General features: G+C 40.4%; 1 long non-coding RNA gene and 1 pseudogene across 3 annotated transcripts; both read right to left on the bottom strand.

Annotated features, from left to right (window-relative positions):
• Nucleotides 1-3,473: 3,473 nt before the first annotated feature.
• Nucleotides 3,474-16,861, bottom strand: LOC149840723 (uncharacterized). Its single transcript, XR_016431591.1, has 3 exons — nucleotides 16,724-16,861; nucleotides 16,460-16,599; nucleotides 3,474-3,827 (listed from the first exon to the last, which is right to left on the bottom strand). It is a non-coding gene; the product is annotated as an uncharacterized LOC149840723 (long non-coding RNA).
• A 6,116-nt stretch (nucleotides 16,862-22,977) lies between these two features.
• On the bottom strand, nucleotides 22,978-25,500 carry LOC149840722 (tubulin-folding cofactor C pseudogene; annotated as a pseudogene). 2 transcript variants are annotated; one of them, XR_016431590.1, is made up of 2 exons: nucleotides 24,173-25,500; nucleotides 22,978-23,077 (listed from the first exon to the last, which is right to left on the bottom strand). The product of XR_016431590.1 is annotated as a tubulin-folding cofactor C pseudogene, transcript variant X2 (transcript). The 2 variants fall into 2 exon arrangements; XR_016431589.1 differs by lacking the exon at nucleotides 22,978-23,077 and adding an exon at nucleotides 23,782-24,044.
• Between the last annotated feature and the right edge of the window lie 760 nt (nucleotides 25,501-26,260).

The raw sequence follows: 26,260 nt of genomic DNA, 5'->3' as shown, positions 1-26,260 counted from the left end.
TCCAATTTTACCTATATCCAATGCCATTTGAATTGTATAACATTGGCCTGTATCATATAACATGGTACTCTATCATACTTTAACATGGCATAATGTGGTTCGACAGGATATGATGCAACCCTTCTCCGATATAAGGGGTGTATGCTATCGCATGCCACACTACAATTTATCATATGATATCGTATGACACAATGTGATTTTATAACATTATTATAAAGTTGGTAGTTATTTCATAAAAGTAAGCCATGGTTTTGGAGGGGAGGACAAGGAAGCAAAAAAGGTAAGATACACTAATATGGCCTATGAACTTTAGACATAACAATGGTTTTAACATCTATTCTCGGTCATGTTTGCAATGCCCCATGATTCTTGGATTTTATCAAGATCCAGTGATTATAAGGATATGTTTGGGAGCCCTGCAATGGGATGGAAACAAGGTTTCAGTGTGTGGGCAAAATATCGTTTTGCCAATGTGTGAAGTTGAGATATGGAGTTGCCAAAACTATCCTCTCGTGAAAGGTGTTGAAATGTGGTGTTGGGCCTGCCAACACCAGTCCCAATGCATTGTTTTAGCAACACCATTGCTTTCAAACAGCGAGAGCATGGTGGAAACCACAATACAACCGTCGATTCAAGGCTCCCAAACATAGCCAATACTTTTTCAAGGTTAGTGAAACATGAGAAAGTACAAGTCATGATTGTGACTGCCAGCTGTGATTGTTCTCACCTTGAATCTTCTGAAAGTTTAAGTTGGTCACAAGATTGACCATGTGATCAACAATTACAATTTGATTCTCCGCTTTGACTGTTAATCCCACTTGTGACTAAAGCAAATGTCCCCTCGACTGGTTAGGTGTTGAAATAGACATTCCAATTATAAGAAAGGCATCTGTGAACCAGGGCCTTTTGTCTTAAAAAAAGGCTACAGACCATTTGCTTCTTATCTGATATTTTGCAATCCAATGGAGCATTTTTCTTTCTTCCAAAAATCAAATTCTTCTCTTGTATTTTCTCTTTGTTTTCCTCCTCCCAAATCCCCTTCATCATGTCCATGATTTGATTCCTATTAACACCACAAAAGGAATTGATATAGGCTAGAACAAGAATTTGACTAAGCCAGAGTAGGTAAAACATTCTAGGATGACTGGGATTCTAGCTTCAGACAAGAATAACTCTAAATAGGACGACAAAGCCAAGTTCCATGTAAATGGAACAGGGCCTGAGATGGTGGTGATGTTAACAGAAGTTCTCTTAAATAGCAACATTAAGCCATCAAAGTGTCAATTGGGCATTTGACTGTCATGTAACCTGTAAACTAACATTTTCAATCTTGTTCAACTCAAGCAGTAAATTCATAATTCTCGAAAAAAATTAAAAAAGCAGTACATTCATAGCAGTGGCAGATGTGGCTTTGCCAATGTAAAGGAAATAATTGCCAAGTAAATGATTAATTCTCCCACTATCACTAACAGAATATCTGTAAGAAAGCCCAATCCCTTGCCCATGTAGGAGTCACTGAACTCTATGACTGCCAGGGTAGAGTATAAGCAAACAGTAAGATGACACAAGGAAAACCATATGACCGATTGATGGAAGATGGCAAAGGCACCTATATTCACCTGGGCATGACCAACTATATGTTCTAATAAAGTAACCACGTTAGATGGGTTATTTTCTATTGAGAATTGCTAAAAAAGTGGTGTTAAACATAACTGACATGGAAATGTTAGAAACTTGGGATCAAGAGGCAAAGATTTAGGTTGGAACTGCAATAAAGCTAAATGTCCAGGATCTTTCATGTGTCTTAAGTAAATTATCTTACGATTGTATTATTGCAAGAATTTATCTTAAATTTATATATTCAGCTTACGCTTGTTTAAACCAAGACCCATAGGTGGTCATAATTGGCCAATAGTGCAAAGGGTAGGTTCTGCATACTTAGTAAACAATGAATTACATCAGCTATGGTCGCAATGTGTATGTCTGATAATACATATAAAAAAAAGCAACCTGCTAAACCCGTGGGTATTGATCAATACGAGACTTTCGAGGAACAAATTTGGATTGGAGGACAATGGGCATACTTAGTAATTTTCTGATATGGATGCTGAACCAATTAATTTAGACAATATTGAAGTGTGGTAGATAAGGACAACCATTTTATGTACTTCAAATATCTTCAATTGCCTTAGCCAGTTTGTGTCAATTGATCCATGGTAGTTCAGTCTTGAGAGAAAAACTGCTCATTGACTGCCTGTTGACTCTATCAAACGATTCAAACCATTTGACTCTTGGAGATGAGAAATGGGAGTTATAAAGGTCAAGATTTCACAGCTCCCTATTTGGCAAAAGCAGAGTTATGGAAAAAGATGGCTTGTAGCAACATATACTTTTACCTGTCAAGATTCATGATTGGCAAGAAAAGAACTGATTTGAGTTTAATGGAATCCAATCATGGTTGAGATATCCCAAAGGATAATACAATTTCTGTTTCCCCTAAGATCAATTCCAAGTGGCAAGGATGCTATGGATTAGCCACCTTTACTTCCGGTCATAAACTTGCTAATCCTAGTGATGTAGCAAAGCCCAGATCAGTTGGAAAATCTGGTTGGTTTACTTGAAAGATTAGTAGTAGTAACCACTGCTTATACACTTGATATTCCATATCACAACCTGAACACAGAAAGACAACAGGGGACTCGACTATTTGCTCATGAGGTACTGGAGAAACCAAATTTTCAACATAGAAAGCAAGTGAAACTTAACTTCCTCTAGATCTTTTATGCTGAGGTTTCCTGGGCTGACAGAACAAGCCAAGTATGTTATCTTCAGTGCAAGCTGTTAAAATGTATCTCTTATATATATATATACATCAATACCCGATAGGGGTATTTTTGTAATTTCACATAGTTGTTTAGAAAACAACTATTTTCGATTTTTGATAAAATGTATTTTTTCTTTTTTATTTTTTACAATTCTTTTTTGTTATTTTTGAGGACCAAAAGGGGCTCCAACTATAGAGTCGTTGGAGCCCCCAACGGTCACAAATGTGACCGTTGGGGGCTCCCAACGACTCTATGGGAGCCCCCTTTTGGGCTCTCCTTTTTAGGCCTTTGGCCTCTCCTTCTCTCCTCTCCCTCTTGTATAAATAGGGGTGAACCCCTTGTATAATTTTCATTCTTGAGAGCTTTCTCTCTTCTCAATAAGAGGCTTTTTATATTGTTGCCTTCTTAAAGGCTTGTGCTTGTATTGTCCCTTTGTGGACTTGTGATATTATCTTTTTTTCATTGTTGTAAGTGCTTGTATGCACTCTTTATATTTCCACAATATCTCATTACACAAGCAACCAAGGAGTTGTTCACAAATAACAATCCCAAGTTATCCAAAAAACAAGTGGAAATTTGAACGGGTGGTGAAGATGGGAGGTGAGAATGAGAGACTCAAGAGTATATAGCCAGAGAGAGAGAGAGGTCATTCAATGGCCAACCTGGCCATTCGACATAACTTTTCCAAATCCATACATTTAAATAAAGGTAAATCTGCAAAAAAACAGGCACAATCATCGCCCTTGCTGATGCAGAACAAGTAATAAGAAAAGAGAGGAATAAGGACAAAAAGGGAGAGAAGCAAAGTCACAATTTTGTTTTTGTTGAATGGAATAAGCAAAGTCACAATTAGATCAACTAATCTGATTTGAGTCACAGTGGAGGCTCAGTCAATTTTTGGTGTTCACCAAGGCTCATGAGTAACCAAGTAGGTTGTTTGGATCACTAGGTTATTTGAGTTCACCACCTCCACGGTATTAGGCCCTTCATTGTGGTTCATATCTGAAGGATCACAAAATCCAAGTTGAAGCTAAAACACACCACATCTTTACTGTAGAAAAGACAAACATCTATAATTAATTTAGCCAAACCAAAATATTAATCTAACTTTCAGTAGCATCAAGCACAACAATCATAGCAGGTTGTTCAATGAAATTATGAACAGATATACTTTGACTCCAAATCATTCAAGAAACCAACATTTGCACAAATCATATTTGTTAGGACAAAAACCTGACACAGTTAATGAATACATTCTTTGAAGCAATCTTATAAGTAGATACCAATCAAAAAAATTTGACCACTATGATGCACTCAACCTGGCTGTCTTTACATGTAGAAATAAACATTTACTCACCTAGAGCAAGAACAATAAAATCTATCTCCCGGTCTGACTAGCAGAATTCTAATTTCAAAAGTGAACCAGAGTAACCTTCTCTGTCTCACACCTGATGTGACTGATCACCCAGAAAGACAAGTTGAAAATTTGAAATAGACATGCTTTCTCATGTAGGCCATCCATATTTGAAATGGCTACTGGACGTGAACATAAATAATGGCTGATAAGAGGGCTATGTACCATTTGTGCATATCAGGGAGCCTTCCTAGCACTAAGCAATGTCAAGTCTATTACAAGTGTATGTGCTGCAAGCTGCCTCACTAGAAACATTGTGTGGGCCTATCTCTCAAAGGCTTCATCGCTAGGAGGCCCTACTGCATGGAGGCTTAGAAAGAGACATGATCTATGGTCTACCATCCTAACTTAACTAGGATCACATCCTATGTCACATGGGTGCGGGTGCGGGTGCAACACAGGTGCGGCACAATTTTAAAAATTTTGGACACGGGGACTCGGCAAAAAAAAAATATATATATATATATATATATATATATAATTTTATTTTATTTTTAAAATGCCACGGCACAGTCCGTGTGACAGACTGTGACTGTGCACAGTCCACAGCACTGTGACTGTGCACAGTCACACAGTCACACAGTCACAAACTGTGCACTGTGCACACTGCACAGACTGTGCACAGTCTGTGACTGCAGCATAGTCACAGTCTGTGACTGCAGCACTGTCACTCTTTTTATATATATTTTTTAAATAAAAAATATAAAAAAAAAAGTTTTTTAGGGACATTTTTGGACTCGGTCAAAGTTGACCGAGTCCAAAATGTGGATGGACTCGGCCTAGACTCGTTGACCGAGTCCGACTCGGCGTTGACCGAGTCCGGGCCGAGTCCGAAGCCGCACCCGAGTCCGCACCCGTGTCGGGGCGTGTCGAATCGGGTGCGGCACCTCCTTAGCCGAGTCCGTGTGACATAGATCACATCCTAATCCAGTTTGTAAAATGACAAAGTAGCATGCCTAAATCATAATTTCATCTTATCCAAACCTATGTCACAGGGATTCGGCTAGCATGGTGCCGCACCGGCGTCGACGCGGGTGCGGCACCGGGTGCAGTCAACCCGACCCTGGGTGCGGTCAATGCACCCAGGGTCATTTTGGTCCAATTTTTCGGACTTAAAAAAAAATTTGCCAAGAAATTTTTTTTTGCCCTATATGTCACAGGGATTCTCCAACTAGATGCCGCACCCGCACCCGATGCGGTCAACTTGACCCTGGGTGCAGTCAACGCACCTAGGGTCATTTATGTCCAACTTTTGGACTTTATATATATATATATATATATATATATATATATATATATATATATATATATTTTTTTTTTTTTGCCGCACCCCTGCACCCGGATTTTTTGGAAGTGCCGCACCCCTGCACCGGCACCCGCACCCATGTGACATAGCTCCAAACTAACATAGAGTTCAGGAAAAATGCATGTAAAGCCAAGCAAAATAAATCTGATAGCAGCCTGGAGCCACCCTCATGATTAAATGGTAGCAGCCCAGGTTGGAGAAGGCATGGGTGAGAGAGGGAGAGAGAAGTTAGGGAGGTGTGAGATAGAGAGGTTGATAGGCCATGAAAGAGAGAGCTTGCCGGGGAGAGAGTGAGTGAAAGAGAGAGGTTCACACCACTGTCACCGATATCACCAATATTTTGAAAATAGTGTGATATTATCGGCAATTTCAAGGTTGCTGATAATATCGGGAATATATCGCGATATTTTTGAGATTTTTATTTTTTTTAATTTTAGGTTTCCATTTCCTATTTTTTTGTTTTTTTAATTTCAAAACCTTTAAAACATGTTTTTTTATATTTTTGAAAGAAAAATAATACAAAACTTATTATTTTCTTAGGTTTTTTGTTGTTATTTATATTTTTTTCAAATTTTTAAACTCCCGAGATATTCTTGAGATTTATTAACTTTTGAAAATCTCTCTGAGAAATACCCTCGCCAAGAAATTACCTTTAACGATATAGGTGACTATGGTTCACACGTATTTGGAAGGAGGGTGAGGAAGGAATCTCCTTTGGAAAGGATCCAGGATAGTCAATCTCTACCAAAAAAGAAAGAGTCAATCCTATTAAAATAACCAGTAGGCCAAATTGAGAAATTCTTAACTGAAATTGAATTCAGAATAAAATCTCTTATATATTGTCTTACACAGGTATTTATAGACTTCTCATCCTCCTAGTCGTTCTATCTTAGGAGGATCCCTGGGAGAGATTGTCACCTCAAACACAAAGAACATATTGCCCTTAGGAGGGCATTGAGCCTAATAGAATGACCACATTGCCCTTGGTGGGCCATTGAACTAGAAAGAACGACTTCCTTGCCCTTGACAATTTGAATAATACCCATGCAGCCCGTAATAACCCTAAAATATTGATGTATCCCTCTCATTATCGCCTAATCTCCCAGACACCCACTTGGATCATCAGATCCAGAAATTCCTAATGAGAGAGATATTCAAACCCGCCCTAAACAGAAAAATACAAACACAAAGAAAATCATGAGAGTGGTGTCAGACTGCTATCAATCCCACCCGCTTCAAATCAGCCTTGTCCTCAAGGCTGGAACTCAGTAAAGTGCTCCTTCAATTGGTCTTCTATCGAGGAGCAATGAGTTTACGGACTCGGATCATGTAGACCCATATGTATAATGGACTATGGAAGGAGGTGTCTTTCGTACAGTGCGTTGATGTCAACTACAAAGGTTTGCTCGAAATCTGATAGGGCTAGGACTAGAGTGGTCAGAGTTACCGGAAGCGCCTAGGCAAAAGGGGAAGCGCGCTTCGGAAGCGCGAAATGTCGCGCTTCCGAAGTGTGAGGGGAAGCGTCCCCCTTTTTTGGGAAGCGCGCTTCCCCCACGCTTCCCCCACGTTTCCCCCACGCTTCCCCCTCGCTTCCCCATTTTTTTCATTTTTTTTCGCTTCCCCTCGCTTCCTAGGTCGCTTCCGGTTCGCTTCCTAGGTCGTTTCCGAGACGGTTCGGAATTTTCTTCTAAGTGGTCCCATGCTTCCCCGCTTCCTAAATTTTTGAAAGTGCCTCACTTCCCGCTCCCACTTCCCGTATCGCTTCCCGCTCCCGCTTCCTCGACTGGTAACTCTGAGAGTGGTACTCATAGCCTTCTTAAGTGTTTCAAAAGTTTAAGTCACATTGTCATCCCAAGAAAAGGAACTTGTCTTCTCAATTTCATCCTTCTACACTTGGGCATCCTGATATGGACTGACATTGGCCGGCTGGGCCCTGCCTACAATTAGTATGTAACAGTAGTGGAACCTTTTTTGGTGGGGGCTCCTTGGGCTCCGGAAGGACTTCATAACTGCTACATATTCGCTCCAATTCGAGAGAAATGGGTTCTTGAGAACCCACATCTAAGGTGTGAAGCAGGAACAACTACCCACTTTGGCACATCACTTTGAGCATAGGTTTGGAACAGAGTTACCGGAAGCGCCTAGGTAAAAGGGGAAGCGCGCTTCCCCGAAGTGCGCTTCGGAAGCGCGAAACGTTGCGCTTCCGAAGCGTCCCCCTTTTTTGGGAAGCACGCTTCCCCATTTTTCTATTTTTTCGCTTCCTAGGTCGCTTCCGAGACGGTTCGAAATTTTCTTCTAAGTAGTCCCCCGCTTCCCCGGCTTCCTAAATTTTTGAAAGTGCCTCGCTTCCCGCTTCCTCGACTGGTAACTCTGGTTTGGAACCTATTATCTTCAGGGAAGACTAAAGAGACACAATCTCCACATTTTGGGTCTCATGCTCGAACGTCATCTTTATGGACTTAAAGTCCCACTTGATGGTTCCTAAAGTTTGCAACCACTGCATCCTCAAGACCAAGTATACCCCTTTCATGGGAAGGACAAACACATCCAAATAGAAGGTAGTGTTTTGGATCTCGAGAGCCAAATTGGTGCATTTGGCTTGGCAACGTAGCTTGCTACCATTACCCACATCTAAGGTGTGAAGCAGGAACAACTACCCACTTTGGCACATCGCTTTGAGCATAGGTTTGGAACCTATTATCTTTGGGGAAGACTGAAGAGCCGCGATCTCCACATTTTGGCTCTCATGCTCGAACGTCATCTTCATGGACTTGAAGTCCCACATGATGGTTCCTAAAGTTTGCAACCACTACATCCTCAAGACCAAGTACACCCCCTTCATGAAAAGGACAAACACATCCAAACGGAAGGTAGTGCCTTGGATCTTGAGAGCCAAATTGGTTTAGTTGGCTTGGCAATGTAGCTTGCTGCCATTACCCACAATGACTGCAAAAGGAACATGTGAAGTGCTTGGGCACTTCTCTTTTTTGGCCATTTGGACACATGAAATTGTGTATGCTACTTGTGTCGATGAGGATAAAAATCATAGTACCTTTGAGAGTCCCTTGAACCTCATGGTTTGGGGCACTTCCACTTCATTAAGTGCATGAAAGGATATCTCCATAACTTTCTCTTGTGGGTCCTCCTAATTCTCCTCTTCCTCCTTTCTCTCACTTTCATTTTCACTATCAAATACATAGTACATATGCATGATCTTATATTTGTGGTCGGGGCTCCATATTTCATTATAATGATAACATAGCCCCTTTTTTCGACTTTCAACCATTGCATCATTGGACAACTTTTTAACATGAAATTTTACATTTTTAGAACTATCAAAGGAGAATTTGTAATCAGATCTGAAACCGTCTTCGCCGGTGGCTGCATTGGACCCGGCTGATCCACTCTTCGAGGAAGAATGCGATGTGAGCTAATTAGGTTTCAGATCCAATCTTATCCGAATGCTTTTTCTAGACTGTTTTTGCAACTTTTCTTCAGCCAATCGTGTTTGTTGATAGCACTCCATGATGTTAGTTGGACGGCTAGCCTACACTTCGATTTAAAGCTCATAGAGAAGGCTGACTATAAAGGCCCCTATCAAGACCTCCTATGACCAATCTCGTACCAAGTTGTTGAGTCATTCAAATTCAGATTGGTACTCTATTATGCTGCCCATTTGACAGATTTTTGAGAAAGAAACATTGTGGTTAACATAGGCTGATGGCCCCCAATGTAGCACTAGGGCACGTGAAAAATGCTTCCCAGCTGGGCACTCCTAGGTTTGTATCAAACCAATGATACCAACACACTGCATCTTCCTCCAAATGGATGGAAGCAATCAACACATTCTCTATCTTCGAGGTTTGCATTACCCAAAAATAATGGTCTGCCTTAAAGATCCGGCTAGTCGGATCCTTGCCATCGAATGAAAGAAATTTTAACCAGGGATGCTGCATATGGTTGTTCTCCGTTGAGTTTCCCGAATGGTTGTCATGGTTATCCGACCCACATTGGTTGAACCCTCCTGAATTTCCAGAGGTTTGATTTTTCATGAACTCGCGCATCAAGGCAGCTAGATCATCAATCTTGTTGATAAGTTCACCGATTTGATGTTGGGTTTCAGTCCTCAAAGAATCCACAAGTTCTTGGGCTCCGCGAGTCACCATGGCTTCAAATCAGGTTGGTTTGTCTGCAGGACAGGGTGCTGCTATCAATTCTGGGGTCTAGGTGCAGGTTCAGGCCTGGTAAAAGGGTTGGTCTTGATGTCTGGTGTCTGAGGTAAGGTGCGGGTATTTTTTTGGGATTTTTGAATGATTTTATGGGCTAAGAAATGACTATACTACAGGCGGTGGTTTTATAGTTTTGTGACAGATTCAGGATTCGCCAATCACAGTCTGGTAGGGTTCGGTATTTCAGCTATATCTCAGGACTAGGATATGATTTTTCTGAACCGTAACCTGGGTCTGATTCAGAATAAGTAAGGCTATTTTGTCCTAAAATTTCAATTTTTTTATGGAAGGGTCGCCGAACGACAGCAATCAGAAGTCGGGTTTGGGTTCAACGTCAAGTTCAAGATTGGGTTAGTGGGCAGGTATGAACCATCTGCAATGCGAAGGGACCCAGGAGAGGATACATATTGAATTGTTGATGGCTCTACCACCTGAGTATGACAATGTGAGAAGTGCCATACTACATAGAGCCTCCCTACCTACTCTAGCTCAGACTCTTTGAGCTCTTAACAGAAGAAACCAAGATCAAGTCGCTTGGTACTCGATCATCTAAAGATTTTGTGTTGGTTGTTACTAAACAAGGTGGAGTGCGTATGAGATCAGCTAGGACTTATAGAGGGGACATGAGTGGCATGAGATGCCACTATTGCAAAGAGTTGGGGCATACGAAAAATGAATGCCCAACTCTTAAGAAGAAGTTTGGAGTACCTGCCGGTACTTCTCCTGCTTCTAGTGGTCCTGGGAGTGAGAGGACTCCAGGGAGAGAGGAGGCGGTTTCTACAGTTGCAACTACTTTTGATCCACATGTTACTCTCAATTGTTGAAGGAGATGCGACAAATTCATTAATTCTTGGCTCAGTCATCCATTTCAGCTGCCTCACATTCTCTTGCTCAGTCATCTTATGCTTCCTCTACTTCTGGTAGTGCCTTTGCAAGTATTCCTAACATACATTCAGGTTGGTTAAGAGACTCAAGGGCTTCATGCCACATGACTGCCAATGAGACATTGTTAACCAATTGTAGACCATGTGGTGGAGTATTTTACACTGCCAATGGATCTATAATGAATATATCAAATATTGGTTCTATAACGTCTACTTCTGATTCCAAAAATAAGTTGAATATTTCTGAAGTTTACCTTGTTCCTTCATTTGCTATGAATTTGATCTTTGTTGGTCAAATTACTCAGCAAAATTATGATCTTATTTTCACCTTTGTTGGTTGTTATGTGTAGGATCGGTCTACTAGGTGGAAGATGGAGACTGGTTGTAGAAGGGGACACCTTTACTATGTGGACCATCTTGATATGATAGTCACTGAAAGTCAAGTACACTAGCCATGGATTTCAAAATTTGTTGTGTGAAATGAGAATTATACATAACAAATCTCATCCTTATACCCCTCCCTGAACAGAATGGTGTTGCAAAAAGAAAGAATATGCACATACTAGAAACCACCAGAGCTCTTTTGTTTACTAGCTGTGTGCCCAAAATATATTGGGCTGAAGTTGTAAGAGTTGTTGTTTACTTGATCAATCACATGCCATCAAGTATTCTCGGAAAAGTAACTCCTTTTGAGAAACTGTATGGTAGGAAACTTGATTATGATTTTTTGAGAGTTTTTGGGAGTATGTGTTTCATATTTATTCCTCTTCAGCAAAGGGATAAATTGTCACCTAGAGCTGTAAAGTGTTGCTTTTTAGGATACCCTGATGGTCAGAAAGGGTATAAGTGTTATGATCCTGTTTCAAAAAAGATGTAAATATCATGGAGTTTGTTGAAGATTGACCATATTTTTGTTCTGAGAAAGAATAGGATAACAGTGAATTGGATCTGTCATTTTTTATTCCCTTCCCTAAAAGTACTGAAGTAGAAAAGGAGAATAGACTTATGATCTATAGCAGGAGGGAGCTTAGAGTTGAGTCCACATCACTTTATGACTAACATGCTCAAGAGGTGGAAGATCCTTCTCATCCAAGTCCAAATGTTCCTTCGATTAATCTTGAATAGACAACACAAGACCCTCACTGGTATAGGTAAGTCATAGTACATGTCTTGTTCCTCCCATAGGGTTTGTTTCCTATGAAACCTTTTCTGCTACTTATCAAGTTTTTCTTGCTCTAATTCATTCATATTCTGAAACTAAGACGTATGATGAAGCTACTACAGACTGACAACAAGCAATGAATGAGGAGTTGAATGCTTTAGAAAGAATGAAGGCTTGGGACTTGGTGAAGCTTCCTAAAGGAAAAAATGTGGTTGGCTGCAAATGGATGTATAAAGTAAAGATCAAAGTTGATGGAACAATTGAGCGATATAAGGCAACACTTGTGGCCAAAGGTTACAATGAACAAATTGGTATAGACCAGGGTTACCGAAAACGCTATAGGACTCAGGGAAGCACGCTTTCCTAAAGCGCGTTTCAGAAGCGCGAAATGCGTCGCTTCCGAAATGCTCGGGGAAGTGACTTTTTTAAATGGGATACGTGCTTCCCATTTATGGGGAAGCGAAGAATCCTGGAGCCTTTAACAAAAATTTTTTTGCCCAATATCGGGAAAACTCGATTCCTATTCGCTTTCCACTCGAATCCTAGGTTGCTTCCAGTTCGCTTCCTAGGTCGCTTCCCTTCTCGCTTTCGAGACGATTTCCAGTTTGCCTCTAAGTTGCCCTGCAGTTCCCGCTTCCTAAAATTTTAAAAGTTCCTCGCATTATGCTTCCGCTTCCTGAATCGCTTCCCGCTCCTGCTTCCTCGACTGACAATTCTGGTATAGACTTTGCATAAACCTTTCCACCTGTGGCTAGGGGTGTCAACGGATCGGGTTTAGTTCAGATCCCGGTAGAACCACACTTGGACTAGATTTTCAGGTATGGTATTGGGTCCAGACCCGAGTCTAATTGGGTCCACTATAAGAAAAACCATACCCGTGCCCGATAAGAACTACATGAACCAAACCCGGACCATACCCGATAAAACCATATTTTTTATCATTTTTACATTGAAAAATTGCAGGTCTTAATCGGAACTCGGGTCGGGTCCAAGTCTGGTATAAAATTTCACAAACTATACCCAGGTCCATGTATTAATCGGACCTTCGGGTCTGAAGCCGGGTCTTAATCAGGTCTTCTTATTTATCACCATACCGGGACCCTATAGGGTTTAGTTCAAGTCAGGTCCTGGTAAACCAAGCTCGTTGACACCCCTACTTGTGGCACATATGACTACAATAATAACATTATTGGCAGTCTCTACAGTTAAGAGTTGGGATTTGTGGCAACTAGATGTAAAGAATGCATTCTTGAATGAGGATCTTGAAGAGGAAGTCTATATGAAATTTTCTCAGGAAGTGACATATAAAAAATGAAGAGTTTGTAGACTCAGAAGAGCATTATATGGGGTTGAAGCAAGCTCCCCGAGCATGGTTTGAGAAGTTCAATGCAACTGTGAAAATTCTTAGATTTAGACAAAGTTTTCATGATCCAACTTTATTTGTATCATTATCTAATACTGGCCAACGCCTAATGCAATGTATGTGGATGATATGATCATTGTAGGTGATGATCCACTAATTATTGCAAATGTCAAGAGGAGACTGGCTGATGTGTTTGAAATGAAAGATCTTGGAGAGTTTAAATACTTGTTGGGTGCTAATAGAGGATATCTTTTGACTCAGCACAAGTATGCAACTGACCTCATAGCTAAGGCCAGATTGATAGATGACCATAAGCATATTGATACTCCCATAGAGCCAAATGCTAAGCCGAAGCATGAAGATAGAGAACTGTTGGAGGATCCTACTGTATATAGACAACTTGATTTACTTGACTATTTCTAGACCATATATCACTTTTGCAGTACATGTAAGCCAATTCATGAGTGCTCCAAGGTCGGTTCACTTGGGAGTTGTTCTCCGGATCATTCAGTACATACATGATATTATGCATCATGGATTGTTTTTCTCCTCATCATCAAAGCTGGAACTAAGAGCATATTATGACATAGACTTTTGAGGATCATCCAAAGATAATTATTCTATATTTGGATTTTGTATTTAATTGAGTGATTCTCTAATATCTTGGAAGAGAAAAAAGCAACAAATAGTAACACTATCTACTGCAGTAGTCAAGTATAGAGCCATGGCTCAAGCCACTGCTGAAATAATATGGTTGAGATGGCTACTCGAAGATATGGGAGTAAAGTTGACTAGTGGTAAAAAATTGTATTGTGACAATCAAAGTGCTATTCATATAGCAAAGAATCCAGAGTTTCATGAGCATATGAAGCATATTAGATTGATTGTCACTTTACTAGAAGAGCATATTTGGATGACATTATTTCTTTGTCCTACATTGGTTCAACACATCAGATAGCAGATTTCTTAACTAAAAAGCTTGTCTACTTCTCTCTTTAGAACATTCCTTGCCAAACTCGATATGATTGTTTCCACATCTTCTCGACTTTGAGAGGGAGTGTTAAAGCATACATGTATATTTAATATTGTAACAATAAAGTCAATGTATAGTGTGCTTTAATGGTCAAATAAGTCCAGATTTTCATGTATAGGTCAATGTTGTAAGTATTCATATTAGTGTGGGCACCTTAGTCCAGAAATTATTGTGTTAAGGGGTCAACCCCTATATGATGTACCTCTGTTTTCTTTTGAGCTAATGAAGTCTCGTTCCTCCATTATGTGCATTTCCCTCTTCTCTTCATTGTTGCACAGTCATCCCCTAGTGATTCTTATAAAAAAAAATAATGCATGGTGACATTCAGTAAAAAAATAAAGGAGATGTATAATTCCAAATTAACTGTTCAGCTTGTCCAAAGGTGCTCCAACCCACTTCCATCCATTCAATTTTTTACAGGGTTCTCATTGAACAAAAGGGATCACAATAAAAAGGGGGGAAATTAGCACTGTTTCATCCAAATGCTGAAGGCTTACTGTTCATACATGAATATTCAAAAGCTATCAAGTCAAGATAACTGTTCCTGCTACACCATACATGTAAATATTTAGAGAAGAGAAGAATACTCAGCTGTGATATATAATTGAACAGAATGGAGCCATCAAGGTCTCAATCAGCTGGACATAATCCTTTTTTCACCTCTTTTATTCACCTTCACCATCATCCAGAGTCTAAAAGCATCCTCCTGTGCATCCTTTGCCTACCTCTTGTATTGATCAAAGCATGTTCCTCTGAACTTGAATCTTGACACATTGCTAGGTTACTTTTAACGAATTGCTTCCCTTGCCAACACTACACCTTGACTCCCTAAGCATAAGTTTGACATTCTTACATGTTGATAGAGCCGGGAATCTTAGTTTGCCTTCTAGACTTATTGTAAAAAAGCCTATCAACATTTCCCTATCTCATTTCAATCCTTGATATATTGGACACATCCGCATAAGGTGTACCTTGGCAACTTAAATTGTACACAGATAAATGTACTTTATGGGACCCTTTCCTCCAAGGAACACATAATGAAACTTCATCAATATCTTGCAAAATCAGACCACAAAGCCCTAACATTGTAGAAAGTACAAATTTTCAAATGCTGACTATGCAGGTTGAATAACTTAGTTGATTGCTAGGTTTTTCATTTTTTTCTTGGAATTCACAGTGGTGACTTGAGAGGAATTTAATCAAATATTTGAAATTTACAATTCTTTGCATTTCAAAGGAGCATCACCAATCTGATAAGCTGTGCGTCTTCATCATAACAGATTGCTTATGTTACTTCTCAAGGAAAAAGGAAGTGCACTCAACAGTCCAATGTATGTGTATTAAGAAGCTTGATTATCTAAATAAAAAGTTGTACAGAAGGTTTCATTTCTGAACTCCATCCGGGACTAGAAGTATCAATAAAACATTGCACACAGCCTTAAAAAATATGAACCTCTGAAGAGGTCTGCCACTTATCCAGTGGCATGCTTCTTCATGCTTGACCAAAGGAGTAAATCTCTTTATACATACCTATGTCACAAATATCGGCAATGTTTTGAAAATATCACAATAATTCAAACGCTGATAGATTTGCTAAAAGAAGCAACATTTTTAATCACCTATTTTGAAAATACCATGCTTTTTCCTAATGTTAACACGACAAAAACAAAAACAAAAACAAAAACACCTTTTTAACATTTTCACGTTTCTGTATTTTTTTTACAATTTTACATTTTTTCATTTTTTTTAACATTCTGATATATGCTGACATTTTTGCAAGATTCCCCCCCCCCCCCAAAAAAAAAAAAAATTTAATCAATTTATCACGAGATTGTCCCGAGAGACAGACTAGTGACATTGATCGACCCTCACCCTTCTAACATAAAAAATGCAGGTTTCACTTAACAGAATTCAAGCCGTCGGTTTCTTATCACATAGTAATAAGCAATGCACTCCTGTTCTGATCCATATTTTCATTATTTTATGATCAATTCAACGTTTAAGAGATGGTTTAAAAAAATTGGCATCTACCTTCCTTAAAAAAATTACAGATGAATGAGCTCTAATGGAGAACATGAATTCAAAGTTTTCCCGAATTCTCAGGCAATGACACGCCATAGAAAAGAAAGAGGCAAATAAGCGAAGATCAGAAGAAGGCTGTACAGGTCCAAACAACACAGGAAATCAAACGGAAACTGGACTAGCTGATCCGATAAACCCTAGCAACAACCTTCCATGCTTACCCATCAATCTGTCGCGACGTCTCGATCCATCTCGGCCGACACTGTGATCGTCTCGTCGGCCGACTCCGCCTGCTTCAATTGTGCGTCCATGAGAGCCTCCATGTCCCTCAATCTTCTATTCACAACGGTGGTCACAAGAACTGCGTTTCGAAAGTAAACAGAAGAATCAAGAACCACAAATCGTTCGCACAGAGAAAACAAGCGCGAATCAAAGAACTGGAACCATGAAGTAAACCAAAAGTAGAAGTTGAGAGAGAGAGAGACCTCCGGCGGTACCAATGGCCCAGAACCAGAGGATCCTAACTCCTGGGTTCTTCCCCAACATCGCCTCTAACGGGTTCTTCTCTGCGTCTTCTCTACCCGTTCTGCTGCTTAGAGTTGTGAGAGTGGCTCGGCTTGTTTCCCAACCCTATTGGTAAACTGGCCGAACGAACTGAACAGAAGGTGTGTTCAACAAGTTCGGCTCGTTTCTTGTATTGAGTCGAGCCGAGCTTGAACTCATGAAGATTACAGCACGCGCTTGCTCATTTACAAAAAACAACATATAATTTTTAGGATTGAAAATAATAAAATTTAAACCCTAAACAATTTTGAGCTAAGCTTCTTTGACGCATTTACAAAATAAATAATTGTTTCAAACTTGTAAGGAATAGGACTTGAACTCTAATTTCTTTTTTTTGAAAGGCAAGCTCTGGGGGTTAGGCAGAACCCCACCAGAGACATCTCTTAAGCCCCATGTGTGTGTGTGTGTGTGGGGGGGGGGGGGGGGGATTCGAACCTGGGCCTTCAGCTTGGCACAGGACCCTGCTTACCACATGAGATACCACCTGGGTGGTTGAACTCTAAATGTATTGTTTATAAGCAAACCACTTCAATTATATATGCTTTATGATATAAAGTATGTGTAAAATGAGCTGAACATTGGTTGTTCATGTTCAGCTTGCCAAGCCTATTTCACAAGTTTGAACGAGCTCTTGACGGGCCAAACCTGCGCCTTAAACACCCTGTCACTCATCTCTTTTCCCAAACCTACCTAGCAGAAAACTCAGAACCAAACCCAAGGCCACAGAGACTCAGATCAGGTCGGATTAGGACACTAACCCAATTCATCAGTCATTCAAACTCAGATCAGGTGGGATTAGGACACAAACCTACAATTCCTGTCGTACAGGAAGTTAGGTCCGGTGGTATTGGGCTGACCGAGCTCAGTCTGGCTCCCAAATTAGTCGAGTTCATCAGTCATTCAAACTCCGGCAATTGAAAGAAAAAGTCAGGTCCTATCATGAGGGGCATTTGTTTCATGACATGTCTTGTGAAAGAAGCTCTCTTTCAGGAGCAGTTAGTTCACTTCACCTTGTGTTGTGTTGAGACGTTGCAAGCTCGAATCCCAATGGTATATGGTTGTATAACTTGTAGGGATCTGTCCAACCCTAACTTTCTTTATTTTTTGAAAGGCAAACTGGGGTTAGGCCGACCCCTAACAGTTATACAACTAGGGGTGGCAATTTCTGACACGACCCGCCAACCCGCCTCTTAGGCGGGTTCGGGTTGGGCTTAAGCCAACCCGTTTAATAAACGGGTCGACCCGCGTAACCCGTTTATTAAACAGGTCGGGTTCGGGTTGGGGGTATGCCAACCCGCCAACCCGGCTGACCCGTTTAATAAACGGGTTAGGCGGGTGGGTCAACCCGCCAACCCGTCTGCCAACCCGACCCGCCAACCCAACCCGTCAACCCGACCCGCCAACCTGCCTACCTGCCAACCCGATCCGTCAACCCGCCAACCTGACCCGCCAACCTGAAAACCCGTTTACCCGACCCAACCCATTTATTAAATGGGTTGGCGGGTCGTGTCGGGTTACCCATTTATTAAACGGGTCGGGTTCGTGTTTGCCACAGCCGACCCGTTTAATAAACGGGTCGGGTTCGGGTTGAGGTATGCTGACACACCAACCCGCCAACCCGACCCGATTGCCACCCCTATATACAACTATACCATTGGGTGTCCCAACACAAGGTGAAGTGTACTAGCGGCTCCTACCAGCCAAGTGGAGCCCCCCTTGTTAACCCCAGCTTTCTCTGTCAAAAAACAAGGTCTCTTTTCTAGAAAAGGTGAAACAAACATGTCCATTAGATTTAGCAGAACCCACTTGATAAAATGCAAAAATGTAGCTTCCTTGTCAAAAGGGTTCATATCTCCTTCCCTTGAGAAAGTACTTTCCCTCCAAAAGTGACCCTTCAAATAAAAGAGGCTTGGCTTGGCTGGAATGAAAACTTAGGTCCATCAGGCAGCCTGCAGCTTGCCTGCTGATTAATGAAGGGCTAGGGCTGCCAACGGCTAGGGTTCTGAAGTTGGGTATGTAACCAACCTGCATACAAAATCTCAGGTTCGGCTGTACGTTACAAGGACATGTGCGGGACGCAAAAAAAAAATTAAATTAGAAGGCAGGGACACAAAATTTGTTGTTTTTAATTGATAAAAAATTGATATTAAATATATTTATTATTGAAAATAATTAAATATTAAAAACAATGTAGATGTGTCATGACATATCACGTGTCGTGTCCATGTGTGGTGTTCTTTTGTGTCACTAAAATAATGGGTGAGAAAAGTTTTGCCAATTCGTGTTTGCTTGGTTTATCCAAGAAAAAAATCTTGCGTGAAAACTTGCATTTGCTTGTTTATACAATATCAGTGTTTTTTTTTAAATGAAAAAATGTTAGTGTTGTATTTCCAAGTGGTAATCTCTTGCCTTTAACTGGTGGGTTCCGTAAGGGCTTGGGTGTCGTCACAACACCCAGGGTTTACCTCGCAGGGGGGCGCCCATTAAGCAGTCCGGTTCTCGGTGAGGGTTCTTGGTCATAAAAAAAAATATTCTCCTGTTTTAATTTTCACTTTGGATTGAGGGAATTTGAAATCTGATTCCATAAATCTTTTCCCTATTTTCTAGCCACAAAAAAAAAAATCAATGGAATAGGATTCCACTTTCACTGAATCCAAACATACCCAACAACCTTATCACTTCTCTCTCTCTCTCTCTCTCTCTCTCTCTCTCTCTCTCTCTCTCTCTCTCTCTGCGCTTACAGACACCACAAGCATTGGTGAACAGAAACTAATCAATGGAAAAAAACTAAGGTTTAAGTACTACATTCATTTAGGTATAGACAAAAATTAATCTTGTAAATCCTGACCTTTGAAACAACTCAAGGCTGTGTTTAAAAGTTACTTGGAAGGAATTGGGGGAGAATATCTAGAAGGAAATCGCAAGAATTGATTTGAAAGGTTATATATCTTTTTCTTGTTTGTGAGAAACAAGTCATTCTTTCAAATATTTAGGTTACAATTCTATTTGATTCTCTAATTTCCTTAAGTTTAGAAGTAGAATTTCAACTTAAAGAAGGATTTTGATACGGTTTGACTCTGCCCTTCCATAATATAAAACAAACATCATGTTTGGTTTCAGGAAACAGTGACATTGGAATCATATTCCCCTTAAGATTTTCTTTTGTGGCTGAAAAATAGCCAAAGGATTTGTGGAATCAGATTTGTGTGAAAGCAAAGGAGAATGGAGAAAGAAGAAAAAGGAAGATGAAGAAAGCAAGAGGCATGAAGCCAACACACACAACATATATGAATAAAAATTAGTTGAAGACCAATCGCACAATTAATATACTGTTGTAAAAAAAGAACAAAGAATTAGTGAGCAAGAATTTCAACATATGTTTAAGGGATTTTTTTTTAATATTTAATACGGGAAACCCCGGTTCAGGTGGTGGAACATGGGAGAAAAGATTGATGTCCTGCCGTGTGGCCCACCTCTACATGTAACGTGGTTAAAACGCCTCAGCGGCCCCTTTTGTCCACCAGGGAGCCTGCTGCTTTGGCCCTAAGGTAAGGTACACACCAGATGGCTTCCACTCATCCCTTATGTCATCCCCATCTTCATACCCTTTCTTGGGATTTCATTGATGCAAGTTGTTTTGATCAAATTGGACTCCATAGATATGATGTACATCATTCATTTAGTGAAGAACACCATTTAAATCGTTGAAATCCGACTTGTGTGCAGGATTTTTTTGCAATTCAAAAATCAATAGTTGACAAAACACAAAAATGTGATTTAAAAATCATATTTTTTTTTTGAAAAAAATACAATCCAAGGGTTGATTCTTACTAAATCAACCGTGTTGAATCCATCATGAGGTCAGATTTGATCCAAACAACTTGCATCATCAGAATTAAGAGGGGGTATGAAGATGGGGGCTGACATAGGGGATGAGTGGAACCGAACTCAGGTACACACACCCCAGGTGTAGCACTTTTTGCCTAAACTTGAATGCCTTAAGCTGACCAAGCTAGCCAGGTGTGCGGAGCCGTTACAACAACAACAACTACTACGCCTTCATCCCAAAACAATTGAGATCGGCGATATGAACCAAAAAAGAAAATCATTCTGGGTCTTCCACATGAATCATTCTCCTCCAATCATTTCTATCCAATGCCATGTCATCGGTGAGGTTCAAAGCATTCATATCCTTTTCTATCACCTTCATCCATGTCTTCCTAGGCCTACCCCGACCTCTTTTAACTAATATATTTTTCCATTTCTCCATCCTTCTAACTGGAGCATCATTAGGCCTTCGCCGAATATGTCCAAACCACCGTAAACGATTCTCTCTTATCTTATTTTCAATGGGTGTAACGCCTACCTTCTTATGTATCTCCTTGTTCCGAATCTTATCTTTTATTGTATTTTCACACATCCATCTCAGCATACGCATCTCAGCTACACTCATTTTTTGAATATGATGTCTCTTGGCAGCCCAACATTCTGTACCATATAATAAAGTAGACCTAATAGTCGTCCTATAAAACTTTCCCTTCAACCGCAAAGGCATTCTACGATCGCACAACACTCCAGTTGCACTCTTCCATTTCATCCACCCAACCCTTATCCTATGATTTACATCTCCATCAATTTCTCCATACTTTTGAATGATAGATCCCAAATATTTGAAACAATCATCCACCGGTATTTCTTGCTCACCAAGCTGCACTACACTCCCATCACTACTTCGTTGTATTCTGTCTTACTCTTACTCAACTTGAAACCTCTTGCTTCCAATGTCTGTCTCCATAATTCTAACTTAGCATTAACCCCAGCTCTAGACTCATCAATCAAAACAATATCATCAACAAACAACATACACCACGACACATTTTCTTGAATTGATCTTGTAAGCTCATCCATTACTATAGCAAATAGGAAAGGGCTTAAAGCAGATCCTTGATGTAACCCAACCGTTATAGGAAAATTGGTTGTCACCCCTCCACAAGTATGGACATTGGTTACTACTCCTTCACACATATCTTTAATTATACTAATGTACTTGAGAGAAACACCACAAAATGAACTTTTAGATCTGATTGCGTATTGATCTCAAGCTGGAGCAAGAACAATAATAATAGCTAAAACATTGCAGACAGAAAGCTAGAAAAAGAGAAGATACTATCAGATCAATAAATTTAAGCAGTGAATGGAAAACCATGCAAAGGCCAACCATGACAGTTTTAGACAAACTCTCAGAATACAATCTTCTAATCCTATTCTTAAGTCGGTCTTATACAAGCATCTTTTTCACCATAAACAACAATTACATGTCTAGTATTTGCCTAATAACAAGAAATATTTTAGGTTAAAAGCACTGTCCAGCTAAGCTCACTGAGAGGCTCCTCAGACTGCAGAATCAATAGCATGGACATCAGGTACCAAGATCAACTGTCTGCGGGCTCCATGCTTGTCTAGTGTTTGCCTCCAACTTGTGAACGTTTTCCGAAACCAACACTAGCAGATACTGTTCTTGATAAACAGCATCAGCATCAAGTACCAAGACAAACTCTGTCGGGTGTAGGCTTGTCTCTATGTCTGTCTTGATCCATGGATGGAAATCAACACTAGCAAATATCCGACCAGCTTGCAAATATTCATTATCAAGATCCAACTCATCGTCATAATAAAGATTATCCTTAGAGGCTTAGACCAATAAAAGCCATCTGACAATGTATTCACTTTAGACAAAAAAAAAGCATCAATTTTTCAACCATAATGGAACACAAGATTTACTGTAACTTATTTTAGTCACTGGTTATCAATAATTTCCTCAGCATGTGTCTAGTTATGATCATATCAGGCATAACCCTGAAAATTAATTCTAGATAATGGTTGATGAGCACCTGTAGGTATACTCAGCACATCCTTACCCATGTCAACGACTCCAGTCAGTTTGGCCACATAGAAGATGAACCAAGGATGGATTACTTCATCAGATTGCTCGCTAATTGGTATATCACAGACAACTTTTCCACAAGTTTGAGTACCTTCAACTTGGACCATCTCACCCACTATGATAATTTAAGTCTCCCATTATATACCAAAAACATCCCAAGCTACAGCCATGTTTTACATGTTACCTTATTAACTTCCTCCAATGCACCAAGTCCTGATCTTAGTCGCTCTCGTTACTCTATCAATCCACTTTAATAATCACACCACAGCAATGGTCGCCAGATCTTGTACTCAGTTCTTCAACATTCAAAAAACACAATTGCTGCCAAAGACTGCGTTTTTGTGATGAGAAAATATTAGAAACAAGGTGATGTAACACAACAGACTAATCAATGTCACAGCTTCCAACAACAACCAATCACAATTAGGATTCCTCAAAGTTCTTTACTGCTGAACATCTTTAGTTTTTCCAGCAGTTGTTCATATCATGCTTAATTTACAAACACAAAACAGCTAAATCAAGAATTTATCAAAAACAAGATAACCAACCCAAGGTCAATCATATTCAACCCAAATGAGAATTACCACAATGAAGTATTTCAAATAACATGAAAATGGTAAGAGGTTTCTGAATACAACATCGCAGAGGGCATCCCTTTAAGGCCAATGGTTGGTGGCAGCACTTATGTCGCACAATGGAAAAAAGAACCACATGGATCTTATGGTAACAGGAAGAAAACAACTTCAAATAGAAACAAATTCTCTGTTTGTTAAATATCCCCTGCCCCTCCCTTTACTTGAGTTGAGTAGGGAAATAGAAATTTATTAAGTGATCTGAACCCCAGCACCACTCGGATTTCACAGCAGAATGAACAGGGGGAGAGGAGAAATGCAAATGCGGATTTAAAATTGGACATTCAATATAAGATACTTAAATCAAATGATACTAAAATGAAACATTGTGATTAGGAATAGTAATTTAAATTGTATTGCAAAAATAGTTGCATTAGACATTACACTATTCTACTGAAGCAACTGAGAAAGAAATTTTAGTAATTGGATTCCCAGTTAGCAACTTCTATTTCTTACCTGTATTCTTCTTCTTCAGATTGAAGAAAAGAAGAAAGAGTTGAGGGGATCCAAAATACAAAGTGAACACGTAATTGCAACCCGTGGTCCAAACAATTATTGAGAGTTCTGTTAGCCCCTTGGCTTGGCTTTCTGGAAACAAGTTCTCAGACCTGATTAATCTAACATTTACTAAAGCACCACTATGATATGAAGCATTGTCCTGCTCTTCTTTTGAGAAGCCAATCGAAAAAAACATACATTGCAAAACAGAACAGAAACAAGTGAGTGAGCAAATCAGCAGTCAACAACATTAATATGCAACTATTTTTGAAACAATGCTCAAACTCTGTTTTTACCCAGAATTGAAGTGAAAAAACCACGACATTCCCTTAGCACCTGCACAAGAGAACCCCTTGACTTGCCTCTACCATGAGTTATCAGGACCTTGAAGCAGAAAAGACCACCGCGCGTTCCTCTTCGGGAATTACACACCAATTTGGTGATGGTGTGGCTCTCAACCACCTGAAATCCTCCACATTCCTCCAATTCCCACTTTCTTCGACGAGACCAGACTCCTTCAGATCATTCTCGATCCCCTCGTAGGAGAAAGCATAGGGCGCGAATCGAACTCCGTTACAGAATTCAATTATGGGCTTGCTCCGCACACGAACATAAAAATCCGTTCTTTTCGCCTCGTGAATTCGGATTTGATGAGAGGCCACCATGAACAGACAACCCTCGACGTCTTCGATCAGGACCGATCCGATAATCGGACCAACGAAAACCCTGCAATCTCGCAACCGGTGCACGAACACCGCCCTCGAACATCCCTTCAGGTAAACTTCAGAACCCCTAAGATCAGAAATCGTGAAATCCCCATCCCTGGAATCCCCAAAATCCTTCACCAACACATTCCCCTCTACATTTCTGAAGCCCGGGGTCTCCCTCACCGCAAAATCCGAGCTTTCCACTTGGGTGGTGTCACCGGAAACCGGAAAATCCGATTCCTCATTTGAAATCGCATCTTGGGGGGCGATCTCGACCGGGTTTTTCTCCATTTTCGCCGGCTTATTGCCGAAAGAGAACTTCTTTCTGGGGAAAATCTCCGCATTGGAGCTCTCCAACCGTTCCTTCAAGTCGGCGATCGTCTTCTGCGAGGATCGGACGTCGTAAGAGGGGAGGAAGTACGAATTCTCCGCGACGAGCTTCTCCAGATCGGCGATGGCGACGACGACGGCCTCGAGCACGGGCTTCAACCTCTCGGCTTCGTCTCCGCCGGGTCTCGGCGGGATCGATCGGCACTCGTCGAGCCTGGACCTGATGGACCGCTCGGCGTCGGAGAAGCGACGGAGGAAGACCTGGAGATTCTCGAAGGAGGGGGTGACGTCGGAGTCGGATTTGCGGGAGAGGGATTGCTCCGCGCGGGATTTGTGGCGCTGGGCGAGCCGAGCGAAGATGGAAGCACGCTTCTCTTCCATCGAGGGGCGAGGCTTCGGCTCGGAGGAGGCCGAGACCGACATCGTAGCGGTCGCTTCGTCTTCCATTTTCGCCGGTACTGTTGCCGGAAGTGGTAGTGGTCGTCGGCGGAGAGAGGGAAAGAGGCGGAGACGGTTTCGCCGGACTTCAACTTTGAGCCGACGTTACAAATCTCGTGCTTAGGAAAATATCGGCGAGGAAAAAGCTGGCGATATTTTAAATTTTAACTTTTTTGGGGAAAATGACAAGGAAATATCGGCATAAACATTTTTATGGATTTTATTTTCTTTTTTTATTAAATCCAACCGTACGGATGTGATCTATGCTCTTGAATCATCCTATTATAATGCATAAAACAAGATTTTTTAAAGCTTGAAAATTAACTGACTCTTAATCTTTATAAAAATTTAAGCATTCAAAAAGTATAATTTTTTATTGAAAATACAAGATCCAACAGTTGATTCTTACCATGTCTTACACATCTACATGGTTGGATTCGCAAAAAAAAAAAAGTGTTGGAAATACCCAGTTCACATGATGGTTCTCATATTCTACTGACTTTACAAAGTGTATGTAAAGATATAAATAAAACATAAAACAAGAAAAAATGTTTGGTAGAGTGAGAATGGATCGGATATGGGTCATTCAAATCCATTTGCAAACGGTAGATTTCAATCTGAATATAGATCATATTCAATGAGGTAGGGTTGAATTCAGCTCTAAAATATATGCTTCTATACTGGCTGAATGAAAAAAAAAAACAAAACAGAAATGACCTATATGGTACTCACTTTTAGCACAAATCTGAGTTTTGACTACAAGTAAAAAATTATTGTAAATATGGCCAATTTATTACTTAAAATATAACTAACATGGCCAATTTACTGTTTACTTGATACTTAAAATTGGCCATGTTTGTTATATTATCTAACTTGAGGTTAACAATGGTATTTCCAATAAAAGCGAGG

Source organism: Nuphar pumila, chromosome 4 (genome assembly GCF_984573655.1).
Source record: "Nuphar pumila chromosome 4, dmNupPumi1.hap1.1, whole genome shotgun sequence".
Taxonomy (NCBI): Eukaryota; Viridiplantae; Streptophyta; class Magnoliopsida; order Nymphaeales; family Nymphaeaceae; genus Nuphar; species Nuphar pumila.
Note: the sequence above shows the minus strand (reverse complement) of the source record. Positions and strands in the feature narration are given on the sequence as shown.